This window comes from Delphinapterus leucas, chromosome 14 (assembly GCF_059928025.1).
Source record: "Delphinapterus leucas isolate spDelLeu-1000000601 "Yukka" chromosome 14, BTC_Dleu_Yukka2, whole genome shotgun sequence".
Taxonomy (NCBI): Eukaryota; Metazoa; Chordata; class Mammalia; order Artiodactyla; family Monodontidae; genus Delphinapterus; species Delphinapterus leucas.
The window spans coordinates 79,791,462-79,806,561 of NC_143142.1; positions in this window are offsets into that span (position 1 = coordinate 79,791,462).

A 15,100-nucleotide genomic window follows, 5' to 3' on the forward strand; every position below is an offset into this window, starting at 1 on the left:
TGCTTCCTAAAGTAAAGGAAATAAAAGCAAAAATAAACAAATGGGACCTAATTAAGCTTAAAAGCTTTTGCACAGCAAAGGAAATCATTGACAAAACAAAAAGACAACCTACTAACTGGGAGAAAATATTTGCAAATTATATGACTGATAAGGGATGAATATCCAATATATATAAACAGCTCATACAACTCAATATCAAAAAATAAAAATTTACTTCTACATACATTGCAAGACCACAAATCAATATTATAATTTTTGCACTGAACAGTAATATGTATTTTAAATAAATTAGAGGAAAAATAGTATTTTATATTTATCTACACATTTGTCATTTCCGATATTTATTTGCTTTTGGAAATCTGAGTATCTTTTGGTATTATTTTCCTTCAGCATGAAGTACCTTCCTTGGCATATTTTTTAATGTTAAGTCTGGTGTTGACAAATTGACCTAGTTTCTCTTATCTGGAAGTGTATTTATTATATTTTCATTGTGAGGGATATTCACTCTGGGTATATGGAAATATAATTACAAATTGACAATTTTTGGTTTTGGTTTTTTGTTTTTGGTTTTTTCACTTTAAATATTGTACCAATATATTCTGGATTCCAGGGTTTCTGATGAGTAATCCCTGGCCTAAGACTTTCTTTTCTCCCAGTATTTAGTGGATTGTTTTGTTTCTGGATGCCTTCAGAGTTTTCTTGTTATTTTTGGTCTTCAGCAGTTTGGCTATGATGTACTTACGTGTGATTTTCTCCGTGGTTATTACGTTTGGATTTCATCGAGCTTCTGTCACTTGTAAATTTATATATGTCATATAATTTTGATATTATTATATACACCTGATGCAATGTTCATGTTTTTAACTTTTAAAAAATTTCTCTCCTTTCTATTGATCTCTTTTTAAATTTAATATATTTTTCTTCTCTAAACTAAATTATGTTACTAAGCCCATCTAACACTTTTTATTTTTTAAATTTTAGGTGCTGTTTATTTCCAGTTTAATTTGTTCTTTTCATACTTTCTTTTTCTGTGATGAGTTTTTTTTTTTAATGTTTAAAGTTATTGTCTTGTGTTTCCAACATCTAGATTATCTCAGGATTAGTCATATTAATTGCTATTTTTCTTCTTCTTGAATATTGGTCAAATATCCTAGTTCTTTGTACATCAGATAATTTTGGATTTCTTCTTGGATATTGTGAACATTATTTTGTGAGTACTCTGGGTTCTGTTGTATTCTTCTAAAGAGTGTATGTGCTTTATTTTGGCAAACAATTAGCTTGGTTTTGTTCAAACTAGAAACTTTCATACCTTCAGTGGTTACAGCACAGATCTTCATTTAGTTGGCTTCCTGATGCCCAAGGTATATGTGATTCAGGGGTCATCTCAAGACTTGGTCAAAGTTTATACACCAGATATGGGGCTGCCCTTTCTCTGTGTTTCTCCTTTCTGGAATTGCCCCTCACTGTTCCGTGACCCATGTGCTTTGGATTCCTTTTGTTAGACTTTCCAGTGAGAAAGACCTTCCTATCAGTGATTTACTTTCCCTCACTGTGAATGCAGATGCTCTATAGAGAAAGCCACCAAAATGAGAAACTTAAACTATCTCAGGCAGTTTTTGCAAGTTTCAAATCCCTTTCAAATCTCCCTGTTTTTAATTAACTCGCCAAGGTTTTCCAATTAAAAAAATATATATTTTCTGTTTTCCATAGTTATTTTCTGTCTCTTGGTGGGTCATGTTGTTAGAAGATTATTCCTTCCTATCCAAATTGCCACTCAAACAGTAATGTCTCAAATCACATAGCTATCAAAGAACTCTTAATCATCACTTTGTAATAACAGTTTTCAAACTCCAGTGGTTTTTTGAAACCATTAACAATATGATTATTGCCAAGAAAAAAGGATTTTTAATAAGCTCATCAGCTTTGGGAAAAACCTAGGGAGAGAACAATATAATATCACTTATGTATTGTGTATTTAACAACCAATATGCCTATCTTACACTTAGAAACTCAGAACTTTTCCCTGAAATTTACCATCGTGTAAAAAATATGTCTTCTGTGGCCAGTTATTGAAGTTAGTTAAAACAATCAATAATTTTAATTAATTTTGAATGGTAGCTCATATCAAGATTACTTTCTACAAACTATTTAGCCTTAACTTTCAATCTAGTTCAGCAATGCCTGGAAATAAGAGAGAATTTTTACATATTGAAATACTACCAGATGCACTGACTTTCAACATGTACTCAGCACACATATGATGACTGCCCACCAAGTATAAGACAGTATGCTCATCATCAGGGTTATGGTGATGAATGAGGCTGGCAAGATTTCTCTCCTCTTAATATATGCAGTATACTCCAGGATACAGATTATTATAAAATATACACTAATTCAATTATTATATTGCTGTGGAAAATAATGCAAAATTCTCCATGTGTACATGTGTCAAAAGTTTAGAGCTCTGACCAAGTAGGAAGGAAGTAGTCATGAAATATCAGCAGTGAAGACACCCCTATAGTAAAACTGGATGTTAGCTGGCAAGGATAGATAAAGTTGGCTTTGAGGACATGGGAAGCCAGTAAGGGATCAGGTAAAATTGGGGAAGCAGAAATCATAATGACGCTGGGAGGTCATGGTACCAATTCAGATTTTCCCTTAATAAAATTGAAAATTCATCTGTAGATTTTAGGCCTGTTTAAATGTGCATTTTCATAAGATCTTACTTGTTGAAGAATGTATTGGAAAGAGGAAGGATAGATACAGGAAAAAAAAAAACTGTTGCTATTTCAGGAGAAACTAGGGTGTTTCTACTAAAGGTAAAGGAAAATGGACAGTTTCATGAGATACTTGTAAAGTGAAATTTATAGTATTTTGGCAGTCATTAGTTATTTGGGGGGAGGGGAAAAAAGACACCAAGATGGATTCCTTTGTACGACTGGATTTTACAACTTTGAATGTTGATGCTCCTCACTAAAATAAGTTATGCTGCAGTAAGACCATGTCCGGGTTCAACATGTACCCTTTGAATTTAAGGTGTCTGCATATCACTTGTGAGATTTGAGTCATCAAGGTATATATGTTGGGAGAATGGAGGCCTAGTACCATCAGGGTATGGATAAATGATTATTAAACTCATGAGTGTTTATGAGGGAAAGAGAATTCTAGGGAAGGAATTGAAAATGACTGACCAAAGACTTGTAATTGAGGTAAAGAAAAGAGTTTTTTGAGAGAGATTAGTTGATCACAAGCGTCAAATTCTATTGAGAGTCCACTAAACTAAGGTCTGTAAAGTGTCACGTCCATTAAAAAATAAGGGGACTTGTGCTCAAAGACATAATTTTAAGTTCAGAATTCATCCCGGGTCTTGTGAAAAGGCTGACTGTGTTTACTGTTTGCTTTCTTCTCTTTTATAACTAATCGCTATTATTGACACCACAGTATGTTTCTAGGTTAGGAATAAATCAAACAAATGACAAGTATCATCAAAATTATTTTATTATCTCAAACATTTTTCTCATTAATCAAGACTCCAAACCACTGTAACAACCATTCCCTAAATCGCAGCCTAACAACAACAAAACTAGAAAGGCAAAAAATGAACACTGGAGATCTTGAATCCTAGTTCCCACTTTTATTCTTACCAAATATGCATACGATTATTTTAAAGACAAAATTAATGTGATAATGCAAAGAGGAAGAGGTATGTGAGATGACTATGAATATCTAAATAGAGTCATTACTTCTATCTCAAGTGATTATGAAGTATCAAGAACAAGGTAGAATTTAAAATAGCTCATGAAAAATTAGTAAGAATTCTATAATTAAAAATGGAAGTGAGGAAAATCCCCACCAAGAAAGGAACCAAAAACCAAGGCTGCAATGCAAAATGGAGGAAAATATGAATTTTGGTACAGTAAATATTCCATTTTGAGTGTAACCTGTTTCAGAAGAAGTATGAGAAAACAATAAAGAATATGGTTATGCCTGAGTATGGGAGACCGTGCATGCTCGGCTCAAATGAGGTGGCTATTGTACCAAGTTGTGATTGGTCTGGAAAACACATATTTCAGGTGCCCAGTGAGGGAACGAGACATCCACAAGAATTTGGATGGAGCTGTGAGAGAAATTTGCAAAGGGGTGGGTTGAGTCCCATAGAAATAATCATTAAACATTCCAGACTCAAACATCAGTGCAGGTGGAAAAGCTAGAGATTATAGGCAAGTCTGAACACATGGGGCCACCTGGTAAACAAACTAGGACAGCAATTTAGAGTCTGCAGAGCTTTTGTGAAATTTGCCTTAACTGTGACAGAAATTCATAGGGCAGTGAATGGGGACCACCATGTCTGAGTAAGCAGCTGTGTGTGACTACCAAGACGGGTCAAGAAGTACCACCTCTTCCTCACTTCTACCTTGCAAATTGCAGGTGTGCTTCTCACATTGGCAAGCCACAGGGGAATAAGATTTCAGAAAACAGATATACCAATCTTCTACAGGAGTGCTAGTGCCAAGTTGACAAAAATCAGGAAACATTAGCATGTGTGTTGTTTGCAGTCCTCACTCAAACCCTTCATGTTATGAATGAGACACTTGGAAGTTATATACGGAAAAGTGAAATGAATAAGCAGAGCTTTAGGGCAGGTAATATGGCAACACATTTTCACCCTTATTTGAAATGTGGAGAACAGAGAATAAGAAACAATTTTCACTTTTAAAAAATGCAAAAAGTGAAACGGGGGTAAAATAAGGAAACTGGAACAGAGTATTCAAAGGCCACTACTAGGAAGCATTGGAAATGTATATTGCACATACTTTTTATTTTTCACACGCAGTTTCTTATCGGATGTTTTATTTTGTGTAAGGTTTATAAGAATATATATATATATATACATATATATATACAGTAATCTGAACCACTATGACAGTATTTCTGAGTGTATTTGGGACATAACGTGGTGCACAGTCATCAGTACAGTTTAACAAATATTTACAGCTCAGTTTTTCCAGGCTAATGGAAAAATTGAACTCTCCCGCTCTCTTCAGAGTTTGTGGTAACCATGGGAATTATTTTAGTCAACATCATGTAAACAAAAATGTGCTCCTTACATGCTGAAACTTGAAGGACCAGAGTGCCTTTTACCATATTTTCTGCCCACAGCTGCGATGATGCAGGAAATCTGTCATATTGATTAGCAGAGTCCCTCTGTTAACCCACATAGGACATAGAACGTAAGCAAGAGAGAAACTTCTATTTTGCTATTTACCGAGATTGAGCAGCTGTTTGAGTCTACAGTAAAAGTTAGCCCATCCTAACTAATACAGTGATGTTCAAAGAACGGCCGTTGGAACAAGGTCACCATAATTTTAAGTCCTTTCTCTATACATTTTCGTGTGTGTGACTATAGGAAATTATGTATATTCTCTGAGTCTCAGTTTTCTAAGAATTGTTCTTATGATAATACACATAATATAACCTAATATACACAAAACACTTAGTATAGAAGACATTCAATAAAATGTATCTATTATTAGTAGAAATTGGTCTACAGTATAGCATTAGACTCATTCATTCCTTAAAATTGACTGGTGTGTGGAAGCAAAAGATCATGTAAGGAGTGTAAACATATATTGCACTTCTATGAACAGTGATATATCTTTAGAAATCTGAAATGGGTCTAAGAAAAAAAGAAAAAAGTCTGTTTTTTCCCTGAAAATTTGGTTTTCCAAAAACAAAGATTAGCATTCCCGTTATTCATATTCACTTTTCAAGTAAATCATGGAAATTAAGTGCAACAAAGTAAAATAACTGTTTTCTCTACTAGAGTTGCGATCAGTGCACAGGGCGAGCGGCACTTCATGAATAACACATTGAATCATTAGCATATCAAAGCAGTCTTCCTTTTGCTGTATTTCACCAAATGTCTGAGGTCTTTGATTTGAACTAAATGACATCTGGGCCTGCTGTTACTTCACAAAGGATTAGCTAATGTGGAGAACCTAATCTCTTATCATTTGGGACATTTTGTATTCATTCAAATACTTAGAAAACAAGTCCATAAGTGAATGTTATGCAAGAAATGCTGCAGCTCCAATCTGCTTCTTTCATCCTTAAAACAGTGAGTTTTATTATGACCCACTTTAGATGAGGGATTTTTTTGTCACAAACAATTTCATGGTTAGATAAATATTTTATTCAAAATTATATGGAAAATTAAGAAGGAAACACACATTCCATATAGAAAATTCTGCCAGAAAATAACACTGGGACACATCAGCCTAATTCACTAATACCCAGGGATGTATTCATTTGTTCTTTCATTCAGGCAGCATACTGCATCCCAAGAATGGCTAGGAATATGCAGATGACTAGGACATGGGACCGCCCTTAGTTATTTCATATTCTCTTAGAAATGCCGTCAAGTAAATAAATTATTATAACTTAATATTGCATATGTTCAGTTGAGCTAGATATTGTATGACATGAGTTCTCAGACCAAAGTGGCAGCTTGAGTTGTCTAAAGAAGCTGCACAGATGATTTAACTTGTAAGCTGGATCTTACGTTCAGGCAGAGAAAAAAGAAATGGGAGAGAGTGAGAGAGAGAGAGAAACAGAGAGAGAAAGAGAAAATCATATCTGTGGCCAAAGGAGCAGCAAATAAAATGTAAACACATATAAAGAAGAAAACATAAAATATGCTGAAAACTGAAAAATATTTATTTTAATTGAGAAGTTAGGTGCATTTGTTTGACTGAGATTTGAGAAGACAAAAATTCTAGTTTGAAGACCAGGCAAAAAATTATCTTGGATGCCATGCCAAGAATGAACTTTTTGTGTGCGGGCTGAGGAGGGTGGTAATGAGGTAACAGTAAAATGTTTAAAGTGTTAAAAGTTAGATTAGATAGGATTTTTAGAAAAATCATCTTGTATGAAAGCTAGCAAGATTATATGTGCCATTATGGAATAACCAATCATTTCTAATGTATCTATAGAAAAAAGCACCAATATTTAAAAACTTCTAATCAATAAATACAAGCATTACTATCTTAAATAATTAACTTTTATCATGTACGTATGAATAAGTGTTCATAACAAAGAACTTGGAATTGGTATATCAAAAATTTAACCTTGAGTATTTTCAATGATAAGAATTTTTAAAGAACTTTCCACATTCCTAGAATCTGAAAGGAGAAACATGATACAAAATGAGTAAATGACTGTTAATGCTTGAACTCAGGTTGAAATTAAATGAAAGTATAATATGAAAAACTAGTAGAGCATAAATACTGGAGCATAAAATTTTGGATAAAATTTTTAATGAAAAAAACTCCATTAGGATCATTAAGAGTTGAAAACATATAACGTTTATATCACTATGCACATATTTACTTGAATATATATACATTTTTAAAAATTATAAAAAATATAAGAGAAATGTTCTATATCTTAGAATTGTGTTAACTTGGATGTGACATACAAATCCATTAAGTTATATAATTTAGATTTGAATATTTTGTTTTGTATAAGTCATGCATAAACATGAAAAATATCCATAAAGAAAAAAAATAAATGCAATGAAACACAGAAAATAAAACAAGAACACTGGAATAAATATGTACAAGTAAAGTCTCATCTATTAATTCTGAAACACTCAAACTTTGTAATCATTGTCTTTTTTTCGTTATTTGCTTATATATGTATCAAATAAATCATGTCTAAATATTTTTTTAGTATATAAAAACTGTTACAAAATGTAATAAGAATACTAGAAGTAAAAGAATAAAAGCAGATTAGCAATGAATCTACTACTTGCCCAAAGAAAGAACCAGGAAAAGAATATAATTAGACAGAGATTGAGTATTTCACATTTGATGGATAAAACTCTGCACCTTGTACAATATATGGAATACAGTTGAATGAAAGAATAAATTAACAAAAGAAAGAGGTTAGAGGAAAAATAGTTTAAAAAATCATGTGACTGAGATTGTACTATGAGAGGGACGAGGGAAAGAATGGTATAGCCCAAGGCCGAAAGTAGAAGAGTAAACAACAACACTTCTGCACTGATAGTGTAGTTAGGAATTATACAAGATCTCACAAAGCCAGTGCAGGGTCAGGGGCAGTGGTAGAAGAAGGAGGGAGGGAGGATTGGAGAGAGAGAAGGGGGTGGCACTTTATTCAGCAATAAGAGGGCTTCATATAGGTATTTTGACAAGCAGAATATATGATGCTATTAAAACTAAACAAGACTAATTTAATGCAGGTGATTACCACAGCCAATTAGAAGTGGAAATTAAAGAAGGATTATTAGGTATTTTAGGACCATTAGCAATAAGATAAGAAAGTGACATAAACTATCTCCATTTGTTCACATCCTGCACAGCCTATATATGAGATAGGTTATAACCTGGCAGATTAAAGGTCTTTTATTTTCAATTTATGTGAGAGAATGTGTAGACGATGATCTGTCTCAAAGCGTATAATTCATTGTAGAATAATAAAAATGAGTATCATTATAATAAGGTGCAGTGTGCAGGTCCTACAGAGCCCAGATGCACACTGACAGCTTCTCCCTTCAGCACACACTATGAGTCTTGCAGTTTAGTGGAATTTAACTAACAAGTGTAGCAAATATAGTAGGTAAGTTTCCAGTTTCTCAGTTGGACAACTCTGGGAGGCACGATGTAACTTTCTCAGAGGTCTTGTGAAGTTGAACTTCTTTTGCTTATGACGTTTTCTATTGGTTGTTCCTCACTCCTTGTTTCAGTCTCCTTACTCCCTCATTCCTGTTTCCTGTGATCTCCTCCTAAATAAAATTCCTGTTCATGATCCTCTTTAAGATTTTTTGGGGGGAACCCATATTAAGACATAAACGTTATTTACTTTTACATGTAGATGACACAAGGTTCAGGTAGGCTAAGTGATTTACCCAAGTTTGCCCAGTTCAATAGTGCCAAAGCCAATATACTCTTAACTAACAGCCTCATCACAACTCTGGATGACAAGGGATGAATCAGATGCAAAAATGGACGCCTCTCTTCCTATTTGGCTGCTCACAGTGAGGAATGACTAGTGCCAACATTTTTGTGTCTATTCGAAGGTCTAGGCTACCATAGACAGGAGCATATGCCCTGTGGGCAGAGGGGGGGGATTGTTTGTAGATGCTCATCTCCAATGGGGTCTCAACAGAAAAAGTTATCAGAACAAATATTTGAACCCAGATATATTTGACAATAATCTATGTTCTCAACCAATAAGCATCCTCATTTGCCTTACTGGAAAGACTATGATTTAATCTGTTCTATAAACTCTGTAAACTCCCACATACTCAACTCTGTAGCCTCTCCTCAATGAACTGCTATCAAAAAGAGAGTTAAATACAATATTTTGCAAAATTGAAATGAAAGACAACCATTTTGGAAAATATATTTATTATTAAACATTCAAGAACATCAAAAAGTTTTACACAGGGTTTCCCTGGTGGCGCAGTGGTTGAGAGTCCGCCTGCCGATGCAGGGGACACGGGTTCGTGCCCCGATCCGGGAGGATCCCACATGCCGCGGAGCGGCTGGGCCCGTGAGCCATGGTCGCTGATCCTGCGCGTCCGGAGCCTGTGCAAAAAAGTTTTACACAGATCATAGTGCATCTGTTGCTGTCAGGTGATATAAATGCCATTTCACTTTGACCTCAGTGAGCATGACTTATTTCTGAGTATGTATCTTAGATGTTTCCTAAGACGGTTCCTATAGCAGTTACCATCATGTAAATAAACATTAACAAAATGACATGTTGTAGAATTTATTTCAATACTAAGGCCGTATAAGAGAGCCTTTAATCACTTTATGAAATACTGTGCAAGAGAAAACTTCTGAAACCAACAGTTTCTGTTCATTTAATTACAGTTCTGTTAATTTAATCACCTCAGTAGGGGATGTGTTACTTGGTGGGTGATATTTTCTTCACACCATGAGATGCACATTCACAGTGCTTGTCTCTGTTAACTTAATTAAGAAATTACAATTAGAAATAGAGAAGGTGAATGAGATTATGTTTAATGAATGAATGACATCTGCCTAATTCCATTGTGCCCCGATTTTTTCTTTATATAGGAAAAGACAAATCTAGTGTGTTCTTTCAAATGAGAAAATTTATATGTTTATTCTTCAAACCAGCCATTCAGAAATACATCCCTGAAGGCAAATTTGCAATAATACCAAGATATTAGTCAAACTCTACCCTAAAATGTTCATGCTAAACAATTTCATCAAAGCAGAACAAGGAAAAGTACTTATTTTGATTTTTGTGACAACTTTTAGAATAAAAGTAATTTATTTGAGAGTACAGGGGAATTAACTCATACACTTAAAGAGCAAATCATTTTTAATATAGAGGTCAAATGCAAGTTATTTAACAGGACAGATATTGCCTACCCCAGCCTGAGCCCTCCACATTCCTTCAGAATCATTCACGTTGTACAGTGCATTAAATTATGTCATAGAAAATTGTTTCTTTAAAATTCCCCTTGTTTCAGCTTCTTAAACCCTCCTGCCAATGCCTGAAGATCACTGCTCTTATGGGGTCCATAGTTTTCTCTTTCCAGACTATAATTGGAATCATGCAGTTTGTAGCCTTTCCAGAAGTAAGCCAGACTGGTTTATTTTACTTAGCAAAGGATATTTAAGATTCATTTATATCTTTTTGCAGCTTGATAGCTGATTATTTATTGCTCAATAATAATTCATTGTAAAATAAAAATAACTCCCAGAACAATAAAAATACATTGTACAAATGTACTAGTTTGTTGAGCACTTCTCTTGTTGAAAAACTTCTTGGTTACTTGCTGTTTTTGTTGATTATGAAAAAAATCTGTGACTATTACGTGCCGATATTTGTGTGAACATAAATTTACAAATCAGCTGGGTAAATACCTTGAAGTACAATTGCTAGACCATAGGATAAAGATTATTTTCACCTTTGTAAGAAACTGCCAAATTGTCTGCCAACGTTGCTGTACCATTTTGCATTTCCACTAACCATGAATGAGATTTCTCTTGGTCTGCATTCTCAACAGCATTTGATATTGTCAGGTATTAGGATATCAACCACTCCAATAGTTGTGTAGTGGTATCTCATTGTTGTTTTATTTTGAAATTCTCTCATGGCAAGTAATATTGCATATCTTTTACTACACTTGTCATCTATATTATCTTTGGTCCACTTTTAATTTTTTAAAATTTCTTCTTATTAAAATTTCTTATTCTTTTTAATTTTTTAAAATTTCTTATTTAAAAGATTTTTGTGTATTTTTGCTGTATGCTCTTATTCAGATATGTATTTTGTAAATTTATTTTCTCAATCTCTGGCTTGCCTTTAATAGTGTTATTTACTGAGCAGAAGTTTTTAGTTTCAATAAACTTAAAAGTATCAATTCATTTTTCATGACTGGTTCATTTGCTGTTGTATCATCAAACCCAGAATTATACAGATTTTGTCCTGTATTTTCTTCTAGAAGCTTTATTATTTTGCATTTTACAATTAGGTTTTTGATCCATTTTGAATTCTTTTCTGTGAAAGTGTGTCCAAATTTTTTTTTCCCACATATAAACATCCAAGTTTTCTACCACCGTTTGTTGAAAAGAATATCCAGTATCATCAAATTGCCTTTGATCTTTGGTCAATACTAAGTTGCCGATATTTATATGGGGCTCTTTCTGGGCCTCTATTGTGTTCCACTGAAATATGTGTCTATTCTTTCTCCAATAAAATCCTGTATTGATCACAGTAGTTTTGAAGTAAGTCTTGAAATCAGGCAATGTAAGTCTCCCAACTTTGTTCTTCTTCTTCAGTATTGTGTTGGCTAGTCTAGATCTTTTGACTTTTCTTATAAACTGTAGAATCAGTTTGTCAACATCTACAAAATATCTTTCTGGAATTTTAATTGGTGTTACATTAATCTATAGGTCAAGTTGGAATGAGTTGACTTCTTGACAATGTTGAATCTTAATCCATAAACATGGAAGTTCGCTCCATTTATTTAGATAATTTTAAGTTTTTTATCAGAATTTCATCTTTTTCCATATATGTATATATTTTGTATATATCTTGTATATTTATACCTAAATATTTCATTTTTCTTGGTGCTATTGAAAATGGTATTTTTTTTAACATTTCAAATTCCATTTGTTCATTGTTTACATTTAGGAAATTAATTGATATTTTATATTAACCTTGTTTTGTGTGACCTTGCTATTAGTGCCAGCAGTTTTTTTGTAAATTTTTTGGAATTTTTCTATATAGACAATCATGTCACCTTTGAATTTTTTGTAAAAGTTTCATGTCTTTCTTTTAATCTTTCCTTTTCTTGTCTTCTTGCACTAGATAGGACTTTCAGTATGATGCTGAATAAGACTGGTGAGAAGGGCATCCTTTTATTTTTCTCTATCTTAAGGGAACAGCATTTATTGATACTATCATATGCTCCTTCTACTTTAGCCTGTTAATGTGCTGGATTACGTTGGTCAAATTCTAAGTGTCGAACCAGCCTTACATTCCTGGAATAAGTCACATTCAGTAATAGTATAAAATTTGTTTTATATGGTGTTGGATTTCATGTGTATATTACACCTTTGGATATTATCCCACAAATATTCAATGTACTGGGTTTTTTGTTTTTTGTTTTCTTTGCATTTCAGTTTGGGAGTTTGTATTGCCCTCTTGTCAAGCTCACTGACTTTTTTCATTAGCCATGTGCAGTACTGGTAAGCTCATCAAAGGCATTTTTAATTCTGTTGCAGATTTTTTGATCTCTAACATTTCTTTTTTACTTCTTTACACATCTGTGCTTACATTACTCATTTGCCATTGCATGCAGTCAACATGCATTAGAATACTTAACATATCGACCACATTTATTTTAAAGTCCCTGTCTGATAATTCTAACATCTATGCTGTGTCTTAGTCTTGTTCTGATGCTAGCTTTGTCTGTTTAGACTATTTTTTTTCTTCCTTTTACCATGCTTTCTAATTTCTGGTTGAAAGGTAGACACATTGTATCAGGTAATAGAAAATTACTTCAACTCACCGTTAGTTTGAGGTTTTATATTAACCTGGCTAAGTGTATGGTTTTACTAAAATTTTGCCATAGCTGAAGTTGCCATAGGCTTTAAATTTTTTTGGTGTCCTTGTTTTTATCTCCCTTCTTAACTTTGAGCTTTATTCCTCCTCACACACAGGCTGTGCCTTTCAGTAGTTATCATATTGGAGTCCTGTAAATGAGATGTTAAATTGTGGGGGAGGGGTATGATCTATAAACTTATGATTAAATTCTCAGCCTTGTAATGGTTCTGTGTTTCTGGGCTGCTACCTTCCTTCCTAAGTTTTCCTCCAGTCACATAGCTCCCCACTTTGAACCCCCTCAGATGAAATAGGAAGGCTGGACTGTGCTGGAGTTGAGGATACATTTCCCACAGCTGGAATAAGGCTTTGGTCCTTTCCTTGGAAAGAAGAACTTTTGTTATGGAGAAAGCTCTGGGTATATTCCACAATATCACTCTTCTCTCCCCCTGCCCCTCCAGAGACATAGGTGATTTTCTCTTTATACAAGCCATCCAATCTGTGGTATTTTGTTATAGCAGCCTGAATGGGCTAAGGCAACTCCCGTGAGTCCCTTTTGGAGAGGCTGTCAGCCGGTGAGAAGTTGTGTCTACCTGCTAGTTGTGTCTACCTGAAAATTCACATTTTCACATTTTCACTTAAAGGAAACTACCAAACAACTTTCACGTCACTGCTACGGTCGTTTGTCAATTGCAACTCTTGCTTGGACTTGGGCACAAGTGCTCAGGAAAAATCAGTGAATGTATTCAGGAATCAAATGACTTATGAATTTATAATAAAGCATAGTAAATGTTTTATTGACATTTGTAAGTTTTACGATACACTTCCTTTATATTAGTAAAACTTATAATAAAATCATGTGTAGACAGGTACATACTCTTCTCATCAAAGAGCCGGTGGCTAACCATTTATTTGCATCCTATTAATCCTATCCCTGTACTATACATGCTTCCTATTTAATAGTGTCTTTATTCATATGAGATCAAACCAGAGTAAGGTGAAGGGGACTAAGACATACAAACTACCAGTTATAAAATAAATAAGTCATGGGGATATAATGCACAGTGCAGGGAAAATAGTCGATAATATTGAACTAAGTTTGTATGGTGCATAATATATAAAAATATCAAATCACTATGTTGTACACCTGAAAATAATATTATATTGTAAGTCAACTATACGCCAATAAAAAATAGTGAAATAGCATGCCTCTTATTTCTAAACAAATAAGCAATTATCATTTTTATAAATATAAACTCTCTGAAGAAAGACTTTAAATTCAGTGGACATGGATTCCATTCAGTTTATTTCTCAGAAAACTTGTCTGTATGTTCATGTTCTCTCTCTGTCTCTCCCTCCTTTTCTCCCTCACACACATGATACAGAATTGGTATAATACATTCAGAGTGACCTATTCTAACAGCAGAGATGCAAAATGCACTTGTAACTTTCTTGGGAGTAGAGATTAAGTGATTTCCCAGAAGTTTAATTTTCAGAAACATTTATACATGTTCAAATATAGTGATTAGAACTCTGAGCTTAACCTATAACTTCTTAATAAATAAATATATGGAGATAGTGATAACTAAACAATATAATTTATATTAGGACAAATGTCATTTAATTATAAAATATTCTTTAAGACCCAATAGGTTTTGCTGAAAAGTGAAACTTCTATTAAATACATAATTAATCTTTTCAAAATTCAACTTTAGATTTTTTAGAATTTAGAAATTCTTTCCCCTAACAGCAATCTCAGGCCAGCCAGGTAGACACAACTTCCCACCAGCTGACAGCCTCTCCAAAAGGGAATCACGGGAGTTGCCTTAGCCCATTCAGGCTGCTATAACAAAATACCACAGATTGGATGGCTTGTATAAAACAGACATTTATTTCTCACAGTTCTGGAGGTTGGAACAGTTCTGAAATCAGGGTGCCATCATGGTTGAGCATTGACCATCAAGACTGAAACTTATTTTCAGCTCAA